This window comes from Vespa velutina, chromosome 1 (genome assembly GCF_912470025.1).
Source record: "Vespa velutina chromosome 1, iVesVel2.1, whole genome shotgun sequence".
In the NCBI taxonomy this organism is placed as follows: Eukaryota; Metazoa; Arthropoda; class Insecta; order Hymenoptera; family Vespidae; genus Vespa; species Vespa velutina.
In genome coordinates, this window is record NC_062188.1 from 7187612 (window position 1) to 7212825 (window position 25214).

General features: G+C 38.1%; 1 protein-coding gene across 9 annotated transcripts in view; it reads right to left on the reverse strand.

The window, feature by feature from the left end:
- LOC124951326 (ly6/PLAUR domain-containing protein 6B-like) overlaps window positions 1–25214 on the reverse strand; it is an 87354-nt gene that overhangs the window by 27516 nt on the left and 34624 nt on the right. Inside the window, exons 1-3 of one of the 9 annotated variants that reach the window (XM_047499590.1) lie at window positions 14265–15131; window positions 13722–14024; window positions 13569–13607 (exon numbers count right to left, since the gene is read on the reverse strand). The exons of 1 other annotated variant lie outside the window; for it this stretch is intronic. The gene's annotated coding sequence lies outside the window, so the exon portion shown is untranslated. Of the gene's footprint in view, window positions 1–723; window positions 2235–13568; window positions 14025–14264; window positions 15133–17471; window positions 17567–18451; window positions 18750–25214 lie in introns of those variants that run through there. 7 more of the 9 variants (XM_047499582.1, XM_047499624.1, XM_047499576.1 and 4 more) reach the window with 7 other exon arrangements.

The following is a 25214-nucleotide window of genomic DNA, read 5'->3' on the forward strand; positions in this document are numbered from 1 at the left end:
TCCAATTAATCGCACAATTAGTCGAGCAAAAAGTGCCTACGTTTCCAGTACCTACTCCTTTTTTTTCCCTTCCTTTCTTTCTTCTTTTCTTTTCTTTTTTTTTTATTCCTTATCGTTCGCGTTCAAGAGTAACTTCAACCCTTATTCTTTTTATTTTTCGTTCTTTCTTTCTTTCTCTTTCTTTCTCTTTTTCTTTTTCTTTTTCTTTTTTTTTTTTATTTCTTCCTAAACTAGAAGTCTCTGTCAATAAGATGGAAAAATAAGAAAAGCGAGAAGAAGAAGAATAAAGGCAAGAGTAAAGTTGAAGAGAGAGAGAGAGAGAGAGAGAGAGAGAGAGAGAGAGTCCGACTAATATAATGGAAAAGTAATGTCTCCTTGTTCGAACGTGACGAAATTAAAGCGACCAATCGAAGAGGCAAAATTAATGTTCTATCGGGCATGCTTCTTATTTCTTGCCCTCTTTCTTTTTCTTCTTCTTCTTTTTTTTTTTTTTTTTTTCTTTATTTTTCTCTTGTCTATATTTAATCCTCACGAGACAAATCTCTCCCTCTCTCTCTCTCTCTCTCTCTCTCTCTCTCTTTCGTTTTTGTTATATAGATGTGCACTGTAATTAGCAATTCTCTCTTCAAGAGGAAAAATCTACATTCTCTTCAATGTGAAAAGTTTTTATGAATGTAGTTACAAACACACACACACACATACGTTACATACGTAAGTACATACATCTAGATGTAGGAGGTGACTTGTATCTACGTGTATGTATCTACACGTAGATGGCTTGAACGAAATATCTTCCATCAAAGATTTCGAAACAAGGGGTAGATTCGTTGAGACACTGGCATACTAAAAAAGGATTCCAATGCCCGGTGGCAAGTCACCACCGGTGGTTGAGAAAGAAAGGAAGAAAGAAAGAAAGAAAGAGAGAGAGAGAGAGAGAGAGAGAGAAATAACGAAAGAGAAGAAGAAAAAGAAAAACGTCAAGCGTCAACGTGAAAGCAATATTTTTGTTGCTGTGCCAAAAGTTTTTCCTCTCTTTGCTTGTTTGCTTCACTTCCGTTGCTTGCTTGCTTGGTTCCGTTCTTTCGTTTATTTCGGCCACCTAACGTGGCACATCTTTCGACAAATCACAATGGAGACGTTTCAAATTTGTTCCCCGGGCAAATGCAGTTTAAGTAAATGAACGTCATGGATATCAGTCGTGTATAATATTATTTTCAGCCTCTTATTCACGTAGAACGATGACGAAGGATTTTACTGTTCAAGGATTTAAACGTGACATAATTGTAGCGATTTAAGTGCGAACACTATAGAACATTATCGTTATAACTTCGTAACGCGGTCCGCAACTTTTCGGACCAATTTTCGATGTTGCATGAGTGCTGGAATAATAGTAGTAGTAGTAGTAATAGTCGGTAGTAGTTTGGTAAAGGTGACACTGGGATAGTAGTGGTGATAGTACTGATGGTCGCAATGGTAGTAGTAGTAGCAATAGTAGTAGAGACGACGAGGTTGAAAACTCGGACGAAATACGACGTGATAGAAGAAGCCGCAAACTTTAAAGCACCGTAAAACTTCTGCCAGGAGACGCGAAGCGGACGGTAATGCACGCAACACTGAATCTCATTTTCATTGGGAATGAGAATCCATTGGTCTCGTAGACTTTTTTCTTCCCCTTATATTCTTTCCTTCTTCTCACGTTTTTCTTCTCTTATCCATCGAATGCAAATCTGTTCCATAATTTTCTTTTTTTTTTTTTTTTTTCACGTTACGTATAAGATCGATCACATTTTACTAGCAAAATTCTCTTTTTGCATCCACTTCTTCTTTTTCTTTTTTCATTTATTCCTTCTCTCTCTCTCTCTCTCTCTTTCTCTCTCTTTCTCTCTCTTTTCTTTTTATATAACTCTTTTTTATATTATTCTAAAAGTAAATTGGTCAATTTCGCAAGAATCAACGTTTAGAAAAATCTTGATAATTATAGCAATTTGAAAGTTCCTATCGAAGAATGAAGAAAGTTTAATGAAACGTTAATTAGTGTTGATTTACTAAGATGAAGAAAATAATGAGGTAGATGAAGAAAAAGGTGTTCTCAGCTTTCTTAAAAGACAACGAAGGTTCGAAAGTAAGAAGAGAAAATTCGATAGAAGGGATGATATTCGATAGCTTTAAAACAGATTATATATACATATAAAATATATATAAAATATATATATATATATATAGATATATATAAGTATATGTATAGGTTTAGGTATATATTCTCAGAATGAGATAAAAACTCTTTCTCTCTCTCTCTCTCTCTCTCTCTCTCTCTCTCTCTCTCTCTCTCTCTCTCTCTTTCTCTTTCTCTTTCTCTTTCTCTTTCTCTTTCTCTTTCTCTTTCTCTCTTTTTCTCGTGTACCTTGAAATCTTCCTACTAATATTGCCAATACCAACGTGTCACGGCTTGTCGATACTATTTGCATGGCTGCCGGCAGCACCTTTTCATTCATGCTCTATATTTTGTACATGTGCCGAGGTTCTTCCTCTATTCGTTTGTAAAATTCAGACTTTATATCTTTGTATTTTCTCAACGATAACAACAATAACAACAATGAATAGAAAAGAAAAGAAAAAAAAAAAGAAAAGAGAAAAAGAAGAAGAAAAAAAAAAAAGAGAAAAAGAAGAAGAAAAAAATAATAAAGAAAAAACATTTATCCAAGCACGAGCTTTATGATATTAAATTAAAAAAGATATAATTACAGTGGATTAAACATTAATTACGAATTAAACATAAAAATATACAATCGGTTTTGTATGTAATATTTTAATATTCTCTTTTTTTTTTTTTCTTCTTCTTCTTTTATCATTTTTCATTCAAAGGAATGTAATAATCCATGTTATTAATGCAATTGAATGCAATTAAATGCATATATGAAAATAATTTTTTTAAACAAACGAGTGAGAGAGAGAGAGAGAGAGAGAGAGAGAGAGAAAGGGATGTTGCTTAAAGCCAAAGGTTGAATATATTTGCTTGGTAATTAATTATTCGCGCGGTAAATAGCAGCGTTGCGGAACGTACGCATCGAATAACGGGAATCACGGTTCGGTTGAAGGAGCCCCGAGCGTGCGATTTCCTCGCTAAATCCTTCGGAAACTAATATTAACGTTAAGAGAACGCGGTGAGAGTATGTCAGGAAAGTTACCTCGGGAACTATGTAAAGGAAAGGGATGGAAGAAGGATAGGAGGAAGAGAGAGAGAGAGAGAGAGAGAGAGAGAGAGAGAGAGAGAGAAGGATATCGGTGGAGAAATAGCAAAATTCGTCAAGTGTAACGTTTAAATCGTATCGATTTACGAGTGAATTTCGTGGTATTGAATTTAATACCAATAAAATTTAATTACCAATAGGAGTAAAAGTGAGAGAAAGAGAGGAAAAAGGAGCAATGAGAGAGAGTGAGAGAGAGAGAGAGAGAGAGAGAGAATTTACCGATTATTATTCGCGAACGCGAATGTAGAAGTGGACACCGGTCGCTTGAGAGAGATTTCCACGAGGATTATGTATTCCTTTTTTCTTTTAATTTATTATATATATATATATATATATATATATATATATATATACTTTATGATGAGTAAAGAATAAATGAAAATTCGAGGAGTAATCGTGTATTATCCGAAACACGTTCAGATTTCCGATCTATCCAAGAGGATTTTAATGGAGGACAATAATTACGATCTTAGTTGGGAATGCTTTTAAAATTATTCGTGAAGGAAATGTGAAGCGACACCGGCGTGAGTAGCATTCGTTGTAGTAATCATCGTAGTAGTTGTCATCGTCGCTGTCGCCGTCGTCGGGCATACGATAAACGAAAGACAAAGGGTTGTACCCAGAGTAAATCTCGGAACGTTGTATAGTCGTGAAGGAGGAGAAAGAGGAAGAAGAGGAGGAGGAGGAAGTGAAAGAGAAGGATGAAGGAGGATGAGGATCGCGTCAAAGCGAGTCGTCAAACGCAATCCCGAGTCAGTGGCAAGCGTTTCTCCGCATTATTCCTCTTCGTCTCTCCTTGTATCTTCTCGTTCGGTCGGCCTTAACGTTCCAATATCCTATCTCTCTCTCTCTCTATCTCTCTCTCTCTATCTCTCTCTCTCTCTCTCTCTCTCTCTCTCCCTCTCTTTTTAGAGTACTGCATATATATAAAATATGTCTATGTGTATATATATGCATATGTGTGTGTGTGTATCTCTATGTATCTATGTATCCATGTGTCTAGATGTCTATGTGTGTATGTATGTATGTACGTATGTATGTATATGTATCTGTTTCTGTTGGGAAGGAAGTCTATGTTTCAGGTCAAGAGTCATTCGGATTTTGGCCGTTATTTATTCGAAACGAGACTTCGAGACGTTCCCTCCAAGTTCTTCGTGCTAGTAATCCTGAGCGCAGTGAGAGTTCGCGCGACACAAGGGACGACAGAATGGGTTTTTGGGGATAACTCTGAAGGTTTCCCAATGTCCCTTCTCTACCATCCTACTCTCTCTCTCTCTCTCTCTCTCTTAACCACTACCGAAAGTTATATAAAACCTGTTAACATTTACGAACTTACCGAAGGATTACGAAGGTACTGACCCTGTAATGCACTAACGATGTATCTACTATATAGATGTATGTGTATAAAATGTATATATATATATATATATATTTCTTTTTTTACGATGAAGGGAAAATGCGATATCTTCGATATGAGATTTCGACTAAGCTTTCATAAAATATATTGATGTCTTTTCTTTTTTTCTTCCGATTATACAATATATTCTAAATAATTTGACATTTTCTTCGGGAAAAAAGTCAAATATTATTTCTTTCTTTGTCATTCTATAATTTTGTCTCATTTTATCGAAGTGTTGTATAAGAGATAATGTGATCTCGGTGATGAAAAGATGAAAAGAAAAAAAATTATGGAAGAAGTAAAACTGTACTTATATGTGTGTGTGAGAGAGAGAGAGAGAGAGAGAGAGAGAGAGAGAGAGAGAGAGAAAGAGAGGAATAGCATGACAGGACGAGGGCAAAAGTTTAAAGTAAAAGCCAAAGATGGTTCATAGCGAGAAGTACGGAAAAGTTGTATCACCTTCGAAGGAGGAAAATATGGGGTCGTTGAACAAGGACACGTGGTCTTATCAAATATGGATGGGCACGGTTATAACAGGGCTTATAGAGTGCGCCCGAAAAATGTGACCAGTCCCGTATATACTGTATAATATTCTTTCCTTCCTTCCTTCCTTCCTTTCTTCATTCTATTCTTTTTCAAATCTACGTAGAAACATCTTTCTTCCTTTCTTTTCTTTTCGTTTTTTTCCCCTGATTTGTTTTCCTTTTTTCTTTGTTTTGTTTTCTTTTTGTTTTGTTTTTTTTTTCTCGTTGTTGTTTCCTCTTTTTTCTGTCTTTCACGGGAATATCGAGCGAAGTTGGTCAGGGTCGAACGCGAGATTCGTGAAATTGCTCGGATTAAATCCGGTTTTTCGTTTTATTTACCGACAAACAACGCTATCGCGAATAGATTTTAATATCTCCCTCGACGTTGGGTGGATACTTTCTCGGTTCAAAAGCAAATGATGTTCTCTCGCGGAAGGAGCAATATGGCGAATCGAGCTACGTAATTAAACTTTTTTTCATGACCAGAATGAACCCTTCCTTACAAGCTTTGTTCGTTCGTTCTTTCTTTCTTCCTTTCGTTTGTTCGTTCGTTCGTTAGTTCTTAGAAAAACTTTTCGGCCGATATTTAATACTTTCTCGTGAAACTTTTCAGTAGACCGTTAAACGTATCGAAAACATAAATTCACGATCGTCGTCTCGACATAAAAGAAAAAGAATCTTAGTTTCTTAGAGAAGTCCGATTTTACGGATCTACTTCTAGTCCCCATTTCCCATCCCTTAACCACCCATTTCCTCCTACTTCTCTATAACACCCACCAACACCCTCCGGCCTCTGCCCCCCTTTTCACGACATATTCGAAAAGCTTTCTCGTTTCTCTCTTCGTCGTCGATGGTCGTTCGACCAAAATGAAAAAGTTCTATTAAGTTAAACATATTGAAAGATTTCTCTTATCGTAATAAAACTGTATATATTTCATTCCGTGTTCTATGTGTGTATCCCTGTATCTATCTCTGTTTATGTATTTCTATGTATATGTAGTTGCAAACATGATGTTACCTAGTTGGCTGGCATTTCGCATTAATATTCATGCTAATAACGACACCACTTCGTCAATTTCCGCGAACGACAATAGAGTTAGAACGTCGGCGGTGATAATATCGCGCTTCCCGACTCGAAATGCACCTTCGGTCTAATGCGATCGCGCAAAATCAATTACACCGTGGCGGCCATAATATACGAGTAAAGTTACCCCCCAAAAGTCTCTCTCTCTTTCTCTCCCTCTCTCTCTCTCTCTGTCTCTCTTTATTGAACGTACCGCAGCAAGCAAAGTTCTCCTCTTCGTTCGGTAATTCTAACCTCCGCTTCTACCTTAACTCGAGGAATTACAGTCGTTCGAGGAAAACTACTATAGCGTTCTAGAGGCACGTTGAATCAACGAGTAACAAATTGAATCTTTGATAGTTGAAGTGAGAGAGTAAGAGAGAGTATGTATGTGTGAGAGAGAAAGAAAGAGTGTGTGTCTGAGAGAGAGAGAGGGAGAGTGAGAGAAATATTTGGTATCATCGAACGATATAGTTGAACTTCTCGTCATTAAATCAGAGATTCTCAAACTTTATTCATCCATTGTTGCTTGCATAGTCATAATAAGCGACGTTATTGCGTCTATTCAAATATGTAAATTGAAGGACTTCCTACGAGTTTACTACTTAATGAAATTATAACATTTGAGAAGTTCGTGAAATGTATTTCGTTAGATGTACGTATTTGAAAACATATAATATTGATAAATGAATAGAAAGTAATGAAAGTAGGTAAATCTCCAGAGGAAATTTGGAATGTTCTTATCCTTAGATATTTATCGACGCGTCAGAGAAATATTTATGAGAAAAAGAGAGAGAGAGAGACAGGGGGAGGGAGAGAGAGAGAGAGAGAGAGAGAGAGAGAGAGAGAGAGAGGACAAATACATATACATATATAAGTACATAAGTACTTAGATACTTTGAATCGGTCGATTTCAGGCGCGTGCAACGAACGAGCTGGTGGCGCTAGCTCGACGCCAAAAACGACACCGTCGATATTCGAGAACGAAGTAGTTTAACGAGACCCCGACTCGGCGTTTAATTAATCCGAGAAATTGGATTAACGGCACCACCAGCTCGGCCACTTTGGTCGATGCTCGGTGTGTAGAACGGCTGTGGATGGGTTGCCAACCTGAAACAGCATGCCTTACGAGAGAAGGGAGGGGGAGAGAGAGAGAAAGAGAGAAGGGGAGGGGGACAGAGGTAGAAAGAGAGGGAGAGGGGGAGAGAGAGAGAGAGAGAGAGAGAAAACAGCTTTCGTATATTGGAAAAATAATAAAAATCTTTCTTTTTCATGAAGCCATAGTAAACTGTGGAAAGAGCAAATCAAAATGCATAAGAAACCCGTAGACGTACTTAGATCTTTTTCTTCTTATTTATTTCTTTTCTTTTATTTCTTTTTTTAACGAGATTTTTCTATTCCGTTTGAGAAAACTCAATCATTGCCGTAGCAATAATTTTACCTTTTTCGATGGCTCCTTCCCTCTTTCCTTTTTCCCCTATCTCTTTTTCTTCTTTTCTTCTTTCCTTAACTTTTTTCCTTCCTACCTTCCTTCCGCTTTAAGACGCTTTCGTTACTATCTTTTTTTTTTTCTTCTTCTTTTATTTCTTTCTTTCATTTTATTATTATTATTTTTTTTTCTCTTTTAAAGATAAAGCATTACCGAGAAGGGAATCGAACAGAGATGCCACGAAATCGCGGGGAAATGGAATTAAATGTACGGTAAGCAGCGAGAAGCAATTCACCGCGTTCAGCCGCGAGGAGGGAAAACGAATCGAGGCCGATAATTCGAATGGAAGAATCGAGAAAGAAAAAGGAAGCTTTGCCAAACCGATAATTCGAATGAAAGAGTAACGAAGGGGGACGGGATGGTTTGGGTAAGGGAGAGATTGCGATAGGATCTTTACTAAGAGTATTTCTTTTGGACGTTTCATTCTGAAGAAATACTATCTTTCTTTCTTTCTTTCTTTCTTTCTTTCTTTCTTTCTTTCTTTCTTTCTTTCTTTCTTTTCCTTCTTTCTTTCTTTCTTTCTTTCTTTCGTTCTTTCGTTCTTTCTCCTTCACGGATATTAAGAAAAGCTTAGGAGAAATGAAGATAACGAACCTGCTACTGATCAATGGAAATTTGCAAATGGTCGTTTGTGCACCTAATGATTTCGATAAAATTACTGATAAAGTTTCAATAAAATGTTATTGCTGTATGATCGAGTGAAACAAAAAAAAAAAAAAAAGAAGTAACGTTGATAATTCAGATAAAAATATCGATCGGATTTACAAAGTTCTTCGTGTAAAAAGATCCCTTTTCTCTCTCTATTACCTTTATCTCTTTTTGGACCGGCCAAGTAGAAAAACTTGTAGAATTAACGGTAGTAGTAGAGACAGGGAATATAAAAAGAAAAGAGAAAAGAGAAGAAGTAAAAGAGAAAGAAGGAGAAAAGAGAATAGAGAAAACATGAGATTTCCTTGTATTACTTTTACTATAGTAACACTCGCTTTGGAAAATATATTGCTTTTAATATTTCTTTTTTTCTTTTTTTTTTTTTTTTTTTTTTTTAAACAACATGCCAACCAACACGCCGGCCCGTATCTACTCGATTACGGAAATATCAATATTCTTTCGCCGCGAGGATCGAATAATGGCATCGACAGGTGTCCTGGGGAAAAAAGGAATTACATTATGCTAATAGCACTACTCTGCAAATGATAACCGTACGATCGGCTGAACGACGCCCTCCTACTCGTTCAAGAAGAGAATCTTCTCTCTTTCTCTCTCTCTCTCTTTCTATCTCTCTTCTTTTCCTTCTTTCTTTCTTTCCTTCAATTTTTTCTCTCTCTCTCTCTCTCTCTCTCTCTCTCTCTCCCTCCTTTTTATCATCTTCTTTCATCGAAACCACATAATCTTCTTCGAGCCCCGACTACTACGTTCCTAGAAATTTGCAATATTTTCATTCCATGTTCATAAGACGAGTTTCCCCTGTTGGTTTCGTTCCAGACTCTCGAAGGAACTACTAATGCGTATACGTGGGTGACTTCTTTCTTTTTTATTTTGTTTCCTCTCTTTTCTTCTTTCTCTTCTCCGTTCCTTTTCTCTCTTTCTCTTTCTCTCTCTCTCTCTCTCTCTCTCTCTTTTTTGCTCTTTCTCACTGTTTTTCTTTCTTTAATTTCAGTGGACCACGAAGGCACGTTGCAACGGAACTAATTAACGTCTTGCTAAGCGCGAAAGTGGCAAAGTCGTTTTCATCTCGTATATACAACATTTACATTCTACTATTCCCTTTACTCCTCACCCTCGACCCCGCCCCCTCAACCTCCCATTGCTTTTCCCCTTCTCTTTCCTTCACGGTTCCTCTCTTAAACCAAATTTCTTTGATCGAATGGATTAAAATATTACGTTTAAGAATTAATGGGCAAACACTTTTGATTACTTGACGAAATTGCGCTTTCTAGGGGAACTTAAGCGACTGGAAAGAAGTAGGTTGAGAGAAGTTAAATGAGTGAGAAAGAGAAAGAGAAAGAGAAAGAGAAAAAGAAAAAAGAAAGAGAGAATAAAAAAGAGATAGAGAGAAAGAAAGAAAGTTTATTTTCGTAAGCGTTCTTAATAAATGCAACGTAATTGATTCTCACTTTTGAGAATAAAAGGAAAAATGAAAATCTAGGGTCTTCTTTCTCCTTCGTGGCATCGAACAAACGAATGGATGGACGAACGAACGAACGAACGAACGTAGCAACGAACGAACGAACTCAGGGAATCGATGTTTGAATAGCTTTCGACTTTAAATGTTGGCCGAGGATCTTCGTTTGGGCGTTACACACGACCGAGCCAATATTAGTTAAGCTACGTTTGCTCTCGCGGCTTTCTCTATCGTATATCACATCGTAATCAGATATAACTGTGGGCTAGTATCGTCAAAGCGTACATTATAAATCGTATCTGTTAGCAATCGTTCATTCCGTTCACGTTCGTTGAGTTCTCTCGAAAGGAATAGAAATTAGAGTATGTCGAGTTATTGCTAAAATTATATTATATACTTTGTATAACTTAGTGCATATATATATATATATATATATATACATATATGATGTGTGTGTATGTGTGCGCGTATATTTATACTGAATTTTGATTAAATATACGTATGTATAGGTATATGTAATATATGCATGTATTATGTATAATGCATGTATAAGTATATCGTTAATAATGATTCGCAAAGTTTACGGATCGACGAGCAAAAATTCAATCAAATTTAAACAGCGAATAACGATCCACATTTAAACTTTAATTCGTGTTGGTAATCAATTATGTATAAATGTGTACATATGTATATATATATATATATATATATATATATATATATATATATATTTATTGCAGTCGACTCTAAATTTTCAATACTTTCCAACTGTAAATATAGATATAGGTATATGGGAATACATCCGGATGGAGATATGTATATGGTTTTCGCAAAAGGCAAGGATATCTACGTTATTCGAGGAATCCTCTGAATTCCAAGGAGGAAAGCCTGAATTCGTGGAAGCTGTTCCTTATTAAAGTGGCAGGTACTTTCAGAAAATAAACGACAGAGAGAAACCTCTCTCTCTCTCTCTCTCTCTCTCTCTCTGTCTCTACCTCTCTTTCTATTTCATCATCTTTCTCTCAATTTCTCTTCCTTAGTTTCGATCCATTTTGCTTTTCTATATGAAGAAGTAGCTTTCCTCTTCATCTACTTCTTCGCAATGTTCCTTCGATATTATGGTAAACGTAGGATCTCGTATTTCGTATAAGTATGGAAGATAGAAGTTGTTTGATCGATCGTAGAATTACGATCGAATATGAGTTGGTATGCGCTTTGTATGTGGGGGTAGGGATCGGGAGGAGAGGAAAGGGTAGAGGTAGGTGGGAGGTGAGCTCTCGCGGCCTTGGAAAAGTAGGGGATCGTGGTTTAGCACACGCGTGAGCGAAAGAGAGAGAGAGAGAGAGAGAGAGAAAGAGAGAAAGAGAGAGAGGGAGAGAGAGAGAGGATGGATCGAAGAGAAGATGAGAGGAGAGAAGAGTGTGCCGGGGATAATCCGGACCACGGTCGGACCACGGACGACGGGGAGTTTTCTAATTTGAATGTTTGATGTCGGATCGTCTTTTGTTTCCGGGTCGGGCCGCGGTGGCAGCGAGAAGAAATAAGAGCGGTTACATTCGCCCTCTTCCTCCTACACCTACTTTCCTTTCTCCCTTATCCATTGTTTCCCACCTGATTCCCTGCTACCATTTGTGACCTCTTCCACCCGCTCTCCCATCACCCCCAAACCCCGCACCTCTTCCTTCTCTTTCTCCTTATCCTACTCATTCTCCTCCTACTTTTCTGCCTACTCCCACTATTTCCCCTACTCAGCTCCTTTCTGCTTTCCCACACTGACACCTACATATCGTGTCATCCTCCTCTCACACCATTCCTCCTTCTCCTTCTCCTTTTCTATCTCCTCCTCCTCCTTCTCCTCCTTCTCCTCTTCCTCCTCTTTTTCCTTCTACTTCTTCTCCTTTGAATTCCGTTTTTGGTGTTTCCTCCTTGGTGTCTCTAACTCGTTGCTTATATAGATACTACACACACACACACACACACACACACACACATACACATATATATATATATATATATATATATATATATTCAAGTACAAATAGAAGCAGCCAACCAGCAACTATGGACCCCCATAAAAATGCTAATGCATCGAAACGTTATGAAGGCTCGCCAAAATAACATTTAGACTACAAATTTGATCTTTCTCTCTTTTTTCTTTTTTTTTTTTTTTTCTTGTTTGGTACCCTTCGTCGTCGATCCTATGAATAGGAATTACGATCGTTTCGAAAAGAAAAAAAAAGAAAAGAGAGAAATAAGGGAAAAAGAAAATGAGGAAGTGAAAGAAAAAAAAAAAAAATATTGCGACTTTGATCGGGCAATCATAGAACGTATTATTAGGACATTGAGCAAAAGATTGTCGACGTTTATCGATTTTATTTTCTCAAAGTGTTGGAAACTAACGACTTGTTTGACGAGTTTACAACTAGGCTTTGATCTTTCCGCACGGTTAATACCCTTTTCGAAGTGTAACCTCGCGATAAAAATGAAAAGAGAGCGAGAGAAAGAGAGAGAGAGAGAGAGAGAGAGAGAGAGAGAGAGAAAAGAGAAAAAGAAAGGTCATTTTAAACGCGGCCTAGTTAGTCAAGAAAGCAAGGACTTTTGCCGAACGAGTTTCGGTGAGAAACGCTCGTTAAGCACGATCCAGTGCGCTTGAGGACGCACGCCATTGGTGGGTCCGATGCCAACCGCACGTCGGATTTCGCGCCAAATGCGCTCTGGCTAGTCGAGCAACGTAGTAGTGCTTTCCAAAGAGGTTTCCTACACGAACGATATCGTATAATCGTAACATCGATGAATCATTCGACGAAAAGCTTTGTTACTACGGTATACATCTATTATCACAAGACGATAAGTCACAGTCAGTTTTGAATAGAAGAAATTACATTCTTCGAACTAGTCGATTCTTTGCTAAAGGATGACTGACAGAGAGAACATATTTTACAGAGAAAGAGAGAGCGAGAGAGAGAGATAGAGAGAGAGAGAGAGACAGAGGAAGAGATATCATCTTTTAGAAAAAAAAAGGACGACGTTGAAAATTCTTCCTCGTTTCTTCTCGACTACTGAAAATTCCACGCTGGGAATGCTCTCGAATATCAGAAATTAAAGTGAACGACTGAGAGAGAAAGCAAGAAAGATGGATGGATAAATAGATAGTTATATAGAGAAAGAGAATGAGAAAGAGATAGAGAGAGAGAGAGGAAAGGAGAAGAGGGGAAACAGTCAACTTTTATAACTTCCGTTATAGCTAGATAAAATCTCATAAGGTTAGCCCACTTACGGAAGAGTTGAAACTCAGAAACTCTTCCTTTTATGGTCCAACGTCAAAGGGAATTACAAAAGATTCATTGTTACTTGTTTTCATCGTCCCCCTCGGTGATTTAACGTTGTGCGAAGGACGCCTTAGGCGCGTTTATTCCAAATGAAATGAGAGAATCGTTGGGGGAAAAAATAAATGTGTTAGATTGACAGAGAAAGAGAAAAAAAGAGAGGAGGGAGAGACAGAGAGAGAGAGAGAGAGAGAGAGAGAGAGAGAGAGAGAGAGAGATGTTAAGAATAAAAAGAAGGTAAGAAAAAAGAAAAGGAAAAAATGGTGGGAAGAAGGGAGGGAAAGAGGGATGGAGGGAGGGTAGTGTCTACGGTAGGATGATGTGGTTATATATCTTTGGATTTTCCTTGACGACGCGAGAAAGTAGGTTTCGTATAACGAGAGACTTCGTTACTTACTTGGGATATTCCAAACGCTGTGCGGAGGTGTTCATTTGTCTGCAAAACCGTCGTCACGATCATTACTCTCTCCACAGCTTTTCTCTTTCTATCTGTCTCTCTCTCACTCTCTCTCTCTCTCTCTCTCTCTCTCTCTATGTGTGTATTTCTCACCCCTTTTCCTTCTTCTCTCCCACCTTTTCACCTCTCTCCGTTCGGTGGTAGCTTCCTCTTTCTGGAGCTGTTCTCCTTTTCTCTCTCTCTCTCTCTCTCTCTCTTTTTCTCTCTCTCTTATCAATGTCTTGTAGTTCCTTTTTTTTTTTTTTTTTTTTTTTTTTTTTTTTTTTTTTTACCACAAACAAACACTGCGTGTTGTACAACTCGCTTCGTAACTACTACCAAGCGCGTAAAGAATCAACGCGATGTACAACGTAGTATTATCACTCCTGTACGATCCGTGCTGCTTCATTGTAAGTCCTTTTCAAACACAATATGCATGTATATATATATATATATATATATATATATATATATATATATGTATATGAATATTTATATATATATATATATATATGTAGGCGGATTAGTTTTAATAATAACGACACAAGTGCCTAGGCACCGAGAGAGAAGGGAGAGAAAGAGATAAACGGGGAACGAGAAAAGAAACGTTTTTCTTATCGCCTTGTCGTACTCGTCAGATGGACGAGTCTTACTAACTGGTAAGTGATGATCATTGCTCGAGATTCCGTAGGCGAGTCGAAACAAGCCCGGCAAAAAGCTCACACCACCACTCGATGCTACGAATAATATCTACGTAACACGTTTTTCTCTATCGCGATCGTTCCCCTTAATATTTTTCCTCCTGTTGCTGTTGCCACTGTTGCTATTGTCGCCGCTGTTGCTACTATTTCTGCTGTTGCTGCTACTATTATTGATGCTACTGTTGCTGCTGCTTTTGCTGCTGCTACTGTTGCTATTATTGATGCTGCTACTGCTACCGTTCCTGTTATTTCTATCGTCGTTGTTGTCGTTGTTGTTTTTGCTCTTGTTCTTGTTGCTATTAACGTTTTATAAATTGAACGATCTTCCTTGGACGTCATAGCGACGATTAACTCGATCTCATCTTCTTTTCCAAGGATTATTCCAAGGATAATTGGAAAAACTTTTATCTTCCATTTGGAGAATGAAAAATCTTACGTTCAAATATTTTAATATGATAAGAGAAAATTAAAGATATAGAGATAGATAGATAGAGAAAGAGAGAGAGAGAGAGAGAGAGAGAGAGAGAGGGAGAGAGAAAGAAAGATAGAGAAGTAGAAAAAATCAGTAATCAAAAAAGAGAAAACGAGAGATATATGTATATATGAATAAAATAAAAAAAAGAAAGTTCGTAAGAAAATATACGGATTTCACGGAGCGACACGCAGTGAATAGATACAGATAGATAGACAGAGAGATAGAGATAGAGAGCGAGCAAGCGAGAGAGCTCCGAGATCAGAGCGCCGAGAGCCAAGCGCAGACTGTTTGCTCGGCCGGAGGCGCCTGCGGTCCAGGCAGCCACGCAGTACACTGAGCCGTGCCGGCTGCCCGGGAGAGCCCGTGGGCGAACGAAGCTCGCCGAAAATCTGCGAAGACCCTCGATTCGATACACTCACCCACTCGAGGGTGGTAGCTCGCGTTCCACCGCCGACCGACCGCGAGTACTCTTCCTTCCGTGAGAATCGCTCGGCTCGACCGTCCTACTATCGAAGTAAAAGAAAAAGAGAGCAAAATAAGGAAGAAAGAAAAAAAGGGAGAGAGAGAGAAAGAGAGAGAGAGAGAGAGAGAGAGAGAGAGAGCAAGAGAGCAAGGGAGAGAGAGAGAGTCTTATTTAAAGTCCGAATTATCTGTTGAAAAAGCTACGAGTTCGCAAGAAAAGAATACCGTCTTTTTTCTCTTTCTGCCTCTTTTTGTCCTTTTTTGTCTTATTTTCTTTCTCTCTTTTTCTCTTTCTTTCTATCGTTCTCTTTCTATCTTTTTTTTTTTTCTTTTCTTTTTCTCTTTCTTTATGTTTTCCTTTCTCTTCTCTCAATTCTTCGATCAATCGATAAATTCGATCTCTCGAGCTAATCTTAATGAATGAATTTTTAACAGGACGAATGTTAGTCGAGAAGGAACAATCTCACGCTTTACGTGAGAGAGAAACTAAGAAAAAGTACCTATTCGAGCGTACTACTCGAGCGAGTTTTGTTTGCATGTGATAAAAAGAGATGGAGGGTGTAAGCGTTGGGGTTCGTGGTACGTTATTTGTAAATTTTATTGCATCGGGGCATAGCGTACGGCTTATTAAAAATTTATTCCGTACAATCGTGGATAAATTTTTAAAGAGGGGAGCAAGAAAACGAAAATAAAAAAAAAAAAAAAAAAAAGAAAGAAAGAAAAAAAGAAAGAAAAGAAAAAGTAAAGAAAAAATATACGAAGCTAAAATGAGTAGCTTGCTTCTAGTAGCAACTAGCTTTTGCGAATATTTTAGAGAATAAAGTATCGACGTTAGGTATACATCGATCTATCTTCTTGTTATCTTTTAAAAGATGAAAATTTGTGATCGGTTATTAGAAACTTGTTTTAGACCATAATTGAAACAAATTATTATCCGATAAATACAGATAATTAGATACTCGATAGAATATCGATTTAATTTTTTCAGAAGCAAGAATAAAATCCGAACTTTCTCTGGGAAAACAATGATTTTCGAGTTAGCAAACAACCTGTTGTTGATTATTCCACGATATTTTCATTCCTCCTATATATATATATATATATATATATATATATATATATATATATATATTTTTTTTTTTTTTTTTAACTTTTAATCCTCGACCACGTATCTAGGTCGATGGATTTTGATCGTTGAAAACCTTTCACTTTTTACTAGCCTTGGATAGAAATCCTCTTATTGACGAATACAAGCCAACGAACAAAACTAATTCAGATAGCGACGTTAGAACAAGCATCCATCAGTTTAATTGATTAACGCTAGGACGTTAAATCCGATCCATCCAATTTGTATTTACCATCAACGTAGATCCATCATCCTTGTTCTCCCGAGATAAAAGAAAATGTTGGAAATTCGTCACTTGCCGGATTGCATCGTATATAAGCAGCTCGTCGTTAAAATCTTTAGCAAGGCTCGATCCTATTTCTTTTAAACGTTCTTCACGCGATGAAATGTTATTTCGCCATCGGACATCACCGATGTTAGGAAGAAGATAATAACTTTCAACTATTCTCCCTTGCTCTTTCGGTGTTTCTCTATTCGCTCGATAGCTATTACCGAAAGGTTGTTTGGAATGTAGGTATCTCCCCGTTGGAACATTTTCTGATTTGCTTCACTAATGAATTCTAGAAGCTATCTATTGGAAAAGATTACTTTGACTATATATATATATATATATATATATATATACATACACACACAAATACACGCTTACATTTCTTCTTCTCGCTTTTCTTTTAAAACTCGTTTACATTTAATATTTTTCACTCGATGAACCGTATCTCTTTTTCTCTCTTCCTTTCTCTCTCTCTCTCTCTCTCTCTCTCTCTCTCTCTCTCTCTTTTTAAATATAAATCATTATTGTCGATGGAATTGTGATGATTACGAATAAATAAAACAAAAGAAGAAAAAAAAATAAAATAAATAAATATAAAAGAAACAACAACAAAAAAACGAAAGAAAGAAAATTAAAAAAAGGTTAAAAAAAAAAAAAAAAAAAAAAAAAAAGAAAAAAAAAAGAGAGAAAAAAAAAAAGAAGTTGAAATAATAATTAATTAGCGCGTTATTTAAAATGTATACCTACACGTTGATGTAAACGTATGTATGTAAATGTATGTAAATACATTGGCGTGTATACACAAAAAAACCTATACATATATACATACCGTATACACGCACACAATACGATCCACGGTACACACGAGCGACCTTTAAAGAAGATTTACGAGGAGGACAAACGTAGCAGCAGCTACGTTGCGATACGCGCGAGAGAATCCGCTCGAACTAAATTCCAATAACGAGACGGCGACGCGGGATACGAGTTCGAATCTTTATGCACGTTTCGTTTCCACGTATCTAAAAACGTTCGGGGTGTCCTTCTTTTTCTATACTTCTCTCTCTTTCTCTCTTTCTCTCTTTCTCTCTCTCTCTCTCTCTCTCTCTCTCTCTCTCTCTCTATCTCTTTCTTTTTAATCTTTTTCTAAAAAGAAAAAGTTTTCTATTACGAAAAAAGAGGTGAAACGCGTAAGGTTGTTTTAAAAAAAATATTTTCTCTCTCTTTCTCTCTCTCTCTCTCTCTCTCTCTCTCTCTCTCTCTCTCTTTTGCATGGGCGCTTTTTTTCTCTCTCTTTCTCTTTTTCTGATTATCTTTGTTTATCTATCTCCGTGAATTTATTAATCAAATACTGTATTCGAGTAACCATGTAATATTTATAATTGATTTTTTCTCTTTTTTGCCCCCTCCCCACCCCCCCTCCTCCTATTATTTCGTACAGGTTGATCCAATGTTTTATTTTTATTTCTCTCTATTGCATAAATTCGTTATTTTGATTATCTGATTTATCTCTCTTTTTTGTTTTCTTTTTTTTTTTTTTCCTTTTTTCTTTGTATCATCACACACGTACGTACGTATCATTTTTATTTCGATTTTTTACCGAAGATATAAATTCATTATTTTTTATCATATCAGTACATCGTACTGCTTCATTTGAATATCTTCGTTTAATATAAATAAATTGAATAATCGTTATCTTTTCACCTAGAATATACCTGTAGTTAATTAGGATCGAACAAATCAATTGATCAGATTTTCCATCTGTTTCTCTTTCTCTCTCTCACACACACACACACACACACACACACTTACAACACGTCCCTTCCATTTTGGTCCATTATCTTTACGAATGAAGCTTCCTAGGAGAGTAGAATCCGTTTCTGTTGCGCATAGAACGACTTCTGGGTTCCGTTTTATGGGTTAGGGTCAGTCGGAAAGCGTGTAGTAGATAGTAGGTAGTAGAAGGCAGTAGTATGGCGGTATTGATCTCTCTTGCTCACTCTCTCTCGTTCGTCCCGTTTGTAAGCATCGTTCGACTCCGATCCTCTCGACGGCCACGTCGTCTTCGTCAGCAGCTGCCTCTTCCCGATGGAACTCCGATCGATCGTCGTAGAGTCGCAGCTATACCGTCGTTGGAGGATGAGGAGAATAAAGAGAAGGAGGAGAAGGAGGAGAAGAAGAAGGAGGAAGAGTTCGAACTTAGTAGATGGGGAAGGGTGTGGATGGGGTTGGAAGCGTGGGCTTGAAAAAAGGATACCCTCCTGGAACACTCGTTGGGAAATATGGATTCCGTGAAACGCCGAGTTGAAAATCAAGAACGACGACGATGACGTGGAGAAAGAAAGAGAAAAAGAGAGAATGAGAAAGTATTATAGCGATTGGGCCGATGGTCTTATCATCAGGAAATCGAGCGATATCGATGCCCATAATGTATAACGTAAGCTTACTGATAATGCCCAGTATCTGTCATTAAAACATTTTAATATGGTACACGATTTAGTATTCGAATCCTCTACTGCTACTATTGCAATCGTTCATATAACCGAGAGAGAGAGAGAGAGAGAGAGAGAGAGAGAGAGAGAGAGAGAGAAAGAGAGAGAGAGGGAATCATTTAAATCTAATCGTTCGAAGTGAGCGAGAAAATTCCTCGTGTAATTTGCGAAATGATCTTCGAAAGTGTTATCATTTATATACATAGATATTTCTCTTTCTCTCTCTCTCTCTCTCTCTCTTTCTCTTTTTTTTAAAATCACGTTCTCGCACTTTCGACATAGATGATTTTCGGCATAGATAGTAGATATCTTTTTTTTTTTATTCGTTAAAAAAAAAAGAGAAAAAATACAGAGAGATAGAGAGTGAGAGAGAGAGAGAGAGAGAGAGAAAATCGTACTAAACGATCGTTGTCGAATGTCACGAAGAGTTTAAAACGAAAGAAGGGAAGAATTTAAAGTGGATGAGAAAGATAAGGTAGGGAGTAATCGCATCGAAGGTATTTACGAGGAAAATCTCTTACCGCGACATCCTGATGCTGCTTCCGCACGGAATGTTCGCGAATTTTGCGAGAAGCTGCCCCGATAAATCTTATCCAGGATTCGTCGAAGACGGAAGTACTCGAGATTCGTACGGAAGGTCGGATCGAGGTTAGGCTTCCCCTTACTGATTGGATTCTCTTGGGATATTCTTCTCGACGTAGTCTTTCTGGACTAGAGAGAAAAAGAGAAAAAAATAGAGAAAAAGAAAGATAGAGAGAAAGAGAGAGATAAAGATAGAGAGAGAGAGAGAGAGAGAGAAAGAGAGAGAACGTAAAAAAGAGAAGTTCGTGGGTGGTGAAAGCATACGCGAAGGGATGGTTAGCTGTTTTGCTTCTTCAGCCGCGGATGAGGCCGAATCTTCCGCCTTTTGTTCCCAATGTCAAAGCGGCTTATGAAAGTTCTTTCTTTTATTTCTTTCTTCCTTTCTTTCTTTCCTTTCTTTCCTACCCTTCCTTCCTACCTTCCTTCCTTCTTCGTTTTGTTTTTTCTTTTCTTTTCCCTTTTTTTTTATTATTAATTTTTTATATATATATTTTTTTTCCTTCTCTCTCTCTCTCTCTCTCTCTCTATCTCTCTCTCTCTCTTTCTTTCTCTCCCTTTCTTTTTCTATATCTTCTTTTTTTCTCTATTTTTCTATGGCACTCTTCTCGTGTTTGTAGATAACAAAACAGTCACCAAGATCATCTTCTTCTCTTACTCACATTTACAGAGAAAGACGATAAACCGACATTATTATTGTCCTTTATCAGACAGCTAGGAAGATTCCCTATGGGACACGCGTGACTTACGATCTTCCGTATCTTGATACTCTCCGCACATGATACATCGTCGGATGACATTAAATGCCTCTCTCGTAATATAATAGTGAGCGAGAATTGTCGAAATATAATGCGGGTCAGCGGGCGAGGTAAACGATAATAATGAGAGAGCTTGTCCCATGGGATTTTGGTATTGTTCAAAGTTTTCGACTCCAGCGTCGACTTTTCTCTCTAAAGAGAAATGGAAAGAGGAAGAGAGAGAAAGAGAGAGAGAGAAAGAGAGAGAGATTAAAGTAAGGGAAATAAGAATGATTTAGTGATTCGTTAGACAAGAGACGTTGCTTTCCATGATAAAGGAAGTACGTTTGAGTTCGAATTCTCATGTGGGTCACGGTGAATCGTGAAATCGAATTATAAGAAATTTGGAGCAATGATATCGACTGCCTTAGGTGAAGCCAGAAGAATAGGATAGAAAAAGAGAGAGAGAGAGAGAAAGGGAGAGAGAAAAGAATAGTGAACGAGAAGATAAGATTTCTTCTCTTCGAGTGGTAACATCAACGTTTGCATTGTCGGCCATTGTGTTCGATTCGCTCGAAAAAGTAAAAGAGAGACAGGTAGAAGAAGAAAAAAATATATATATATATACATATAGAAAGAGAGAGAGAGAGAGAGAGAGAGAGAAAATGAAAAGAAATAAAAAGTAGGAATAATATAGGTGAAAGAAAGCAGACGTTTATCGCGTCACCGGCATTTTCCTGGATAGTTTGCGAAATCGAACAGTTTTGAATCGGCGATGAGATCCGAATTAGCCCGAACGCCCTCGAGCGTGGCTCGTGCAATCGATTCGAAATGGGGCGAAGTTACTTTTTCTTTTCCTCTTCGAAAACCTTTCGGGTTGTCTCCATTTGAAAAAGAAAAAAATCGAAGAGGAGAATCCTTTCTATTTTGTTTTCTCTTTCTCTCTCTCTCTCTCTCTCTCTCTTTCTCTCTGTCTCTCTGTCTCTCTATCTCTTTTTTTTTTGTCTTTCAACGAGTGTCCATTCACGAAGGTCGAAGGCCCACTTTCCCGAGCCATTTACCTCACGCGCCAACCACCGGCAATTCTCTTTTTTTGCTTCTAGTTCTCTTCTCTCCTTCCATTTCTCATCCTCTTCCTCCTCCTCCTCCTCCTCCTTCTTCTTCTTTTTCTTCTATTTTCTCTTCTCATTCTATCCTCCTTTCAAGCTGAATTTCCACGCAAAACCACAGAGCAGCGCGCGACGGCTTGTTGCTCAGCACGCTCTTCGCAAACTCGTTCAAGCACCTGAACGTTAGGTACTTCCTGACCTCTCGTTAGTGTTTCTCTCTCTCTCTCTCTCTCTCTCTCTCTTTCCTTATTATTTCCCTCTTTCTCTATTTCAAAGTTCGCCTTGTTTGTTCAAGAGCTTCTTCTTATTCCACACCGTACGTAAAACTTTTCGAAAAGGGGGAGACGTCGAAACGACGAGCGCGACTCACGAAGATAGCGTCGTTCGTAATTGTTGAGGTTTCTCCATGATATTTCCTTCTTTCCTTTTTCATCTCTCCGTCTCTCTCTCTCTCTCTCTCTCTCTCTATCTCTTTTTCTCTTTCTCTTTCTCTCATGTCTCTATCGTTTTCATTCTCAATGAGATTCCCGCCGACGAAAGTTTACGAAAGCAGATGTGCATCCACCTATTCTACTACTTCGTAGACCTTACACGTTTCTCCCTCCCTTCTCTCAAACTACCCTTTTCTTAAACTTTGAATAAGCTTCTACTGTTCGAGATTTTTAAAGTCATACATTGTATAAATTTTCAATTTTCTTAAATTTTTATTCTTTTCTTTCATTTTATTATTTTTATTTTTACCTACGTGCACCATCATATTCATCATCATCATCATCATCATCATCATCATCATCATCATCATCATCATAGTCGTCGTCGTCATGAGATCCTTTGTATTTTTCATTCGTGTCCTGTTCGTATCTCCGAAAATATGCGATTTAAAAGGAAGAAAACTTCTCGCGAGGATAGGTTTAAAGCTCGTTTTTGCCCTGAATTTTCTTCTTTTTCATTCGTGGATGAACGGAGCGAGTTACGTCGGAGCGCGAGAGTAGGTTCGTGTCTGGAATTCTAGCACGTAGAAGATCGCGAGGGGCAGCCAGAGGGTATACGGGGGTTGTTTGAATGGCATGCGAGCAGCAGGTCGTACATACATCGATCGTACGCCGCTGAAACGCTAGTGAATCGTGAGACGCTTGCGTAATCGAACGCGAGGGAAAGGGGCTACCATTTCTACGACTCTCTCTCTCTCTCTCTCTCTCTTTCTCTTTCTCTCTCTCTCTCTCTCTCTCTCTCTCTCTGAGAAACTTCAGGATATTCGATCATGTGTATCGCGTACTTCATGTAATATCACTTTTCTCCTACCTAACGTTTGCTTTTTGAATTTACATAAAATCGATAAAATTTAGTAACGTTTCATCCTCATTCCTTCATTTAATTAATTCTTATTATATTATTTTTATTTCTGTTTTTGCTTTTATGTTCTTTTTTTTCTTCTTTTGTACTCATTAAAGGGAACGATCCAATTATATTGACTTATATAAAGAGATGAAAGATATCAAATATTTTATCGTTCCTTTTTTCATTAATTTTTATCATATTTACGTCTTGTATATTAATTTTTTTTTTTAGGTTGATATTTTTGAAAATAATCTTAATTGAACATTCGATAGTCCATTCGATATCATATTTTCTGTTTTATTTGATTTAATTCATGTCAATTAGAAAAATGGATACATATGTAATGTTGGATTTTCGATCGGTACTGTCGATAATATTCATACAATTATCGACGGATGATAATCATTTACCTTTACGATATTAACTGAACAGTTATCCATTATCCTATGATATTAAATGTAAGTCGGTAATATCGCAAGAGGATAATATCGATAAAATCGTTTAATGATGAAAGTTAACGCGAGATGGCGATGCTAACTGTTTTGCACGTTTTCCGATTTAGAAGTTCGCATTGGACGGACGTTCGCAAGAAGAAATAAGCCACTCTAATCGATGATTTCCTGCTTGATTATAGCAATTACATTAATTATTCTTCAAATATAGTATTCCTCTAGATCATTCCAAATGAACGAGATTAACGAGAAACGGAATGACGATAATTTATGAAATCATTATAATTATCACGTCTTAGGATGATTCGTTGGTAATACTCGTGCATTTTTTGGCGTTCAACGACGTTTAATCGAATTCTACGTGTCTAACTTAGATAAAGGAGAGCCGGCACATTTCAAAGGGCGACTACTACGTGGACACGTGCATGACTTATCGATGAGCCATTCCGCCTTTCACCGACGGTTTACCAAAGTCTTTTTGAAAAGTGGTTAAAAGAAAAAGAAAAAAGAAAAAAAGAAAAAGGAACCAAAAAAAGATAAAAAGAAGAAGAAGAAGAAAAAAAAAAAAGAAAGAAAGAAGAAGAAGAAAAAGAGAAAGAGAGAAAAAAGGATTAGTATTCGACGTGTGGATCGAGAGGAGAAAAGAGAATCCTATCGAGAATCGAATGCTATCGAATAGCATAGCATAAAGTGTATTGGTCTCTCTTTGACATCGCGATGGTGAAGCACGCGCTGATTTTTCTTGCTTGCGTTCACCGAAAGCTCATCGGTAAATAATTGGACGTCGGACGAAATCGACGGAGCGTTTCGGTCCTTCTTCTCAACGATCCTTCTCTCTCTCTTCTCTCTCTAGGCTCCATAAATCAATTAATTTTAGCCAGTTCGATATGCCGGATCGGGCAGCAAGAGAGCAGCACCCCTCTACCGCTAATTTAAATTCTTTCGGAAGCCTTTGGAATCGGCGCACACCGAGAGCATATACGAGAGAGAAAGAAAAAGAGAAAGATAGAGATAGATAGAAAGATAGAGAGTGAGAGAGAGAGAGAGAGAGAGGAGAAAGGGGAAGGATGGGTGATAGGAGGGAGGCCAAAAGCTAAGCGGTCGCGGCGATGTCGAACCAACGTCCCGTCGTAATATCCGCGAGAACGAGAGAAAGAAAAAGAAATAGAAAGAGTAAGAAAGAAGGAAAAAGAGAGAAAGAGAGAGAGAGAGAGAGAGAGAGGATGGATCGCTGATTGGTGAGCGTGCGGAGTGGGAGGACGGGCGGTCGAGTGGTACTGGTGGGAGGCTAGCCTTCGGAGGGTGCCCTCCGCGAGACGAACAGAAAGAGAAAGAGGAAAGATCGACAGAGAAAGAAAGAGAGGGAGGAAAGAAGAGAGAAAAGCAGACGCCACCTTAAGTATTTCTGATCGAATTCCAAATGGCTGGTTCGTCGTCCGGTCGGTCGGTCGGTAAGAATTCGAATCATGACGAGCAAATGGACGCGAGTGTACGAGAGAGAAAAGAGAGAGAGAGAGAGATAGAGAGAGAGAGACAGAGAGAGAGAGAGAAAGAGAGAGAGAAAGAGAGAGAGAGTGGGAGCAGAAGGAAGAAGAGGAAGAGAAGGAGGAGGAAGAGGAGGAGGAGGAGGTGGCTCGACCGCCGATCGGCCGAGGAGAGGCAAAATAAGCATCGGTGAAAACCGCGACGCAAAAAGCAACTGTGGCGCGTTGGCGCTAGCCAACCATCCGGGGCTAATCAGTTCGCGGGTCGATCGATGAACCCTCGATACTCTCGCGAACGAACGACCAAAGACGTTTTTCTCCTCTTACTCGGCTTTTAAACGACGAGCTTCGAATTTTCCCTTCTATATATAAGACGACTCTTCC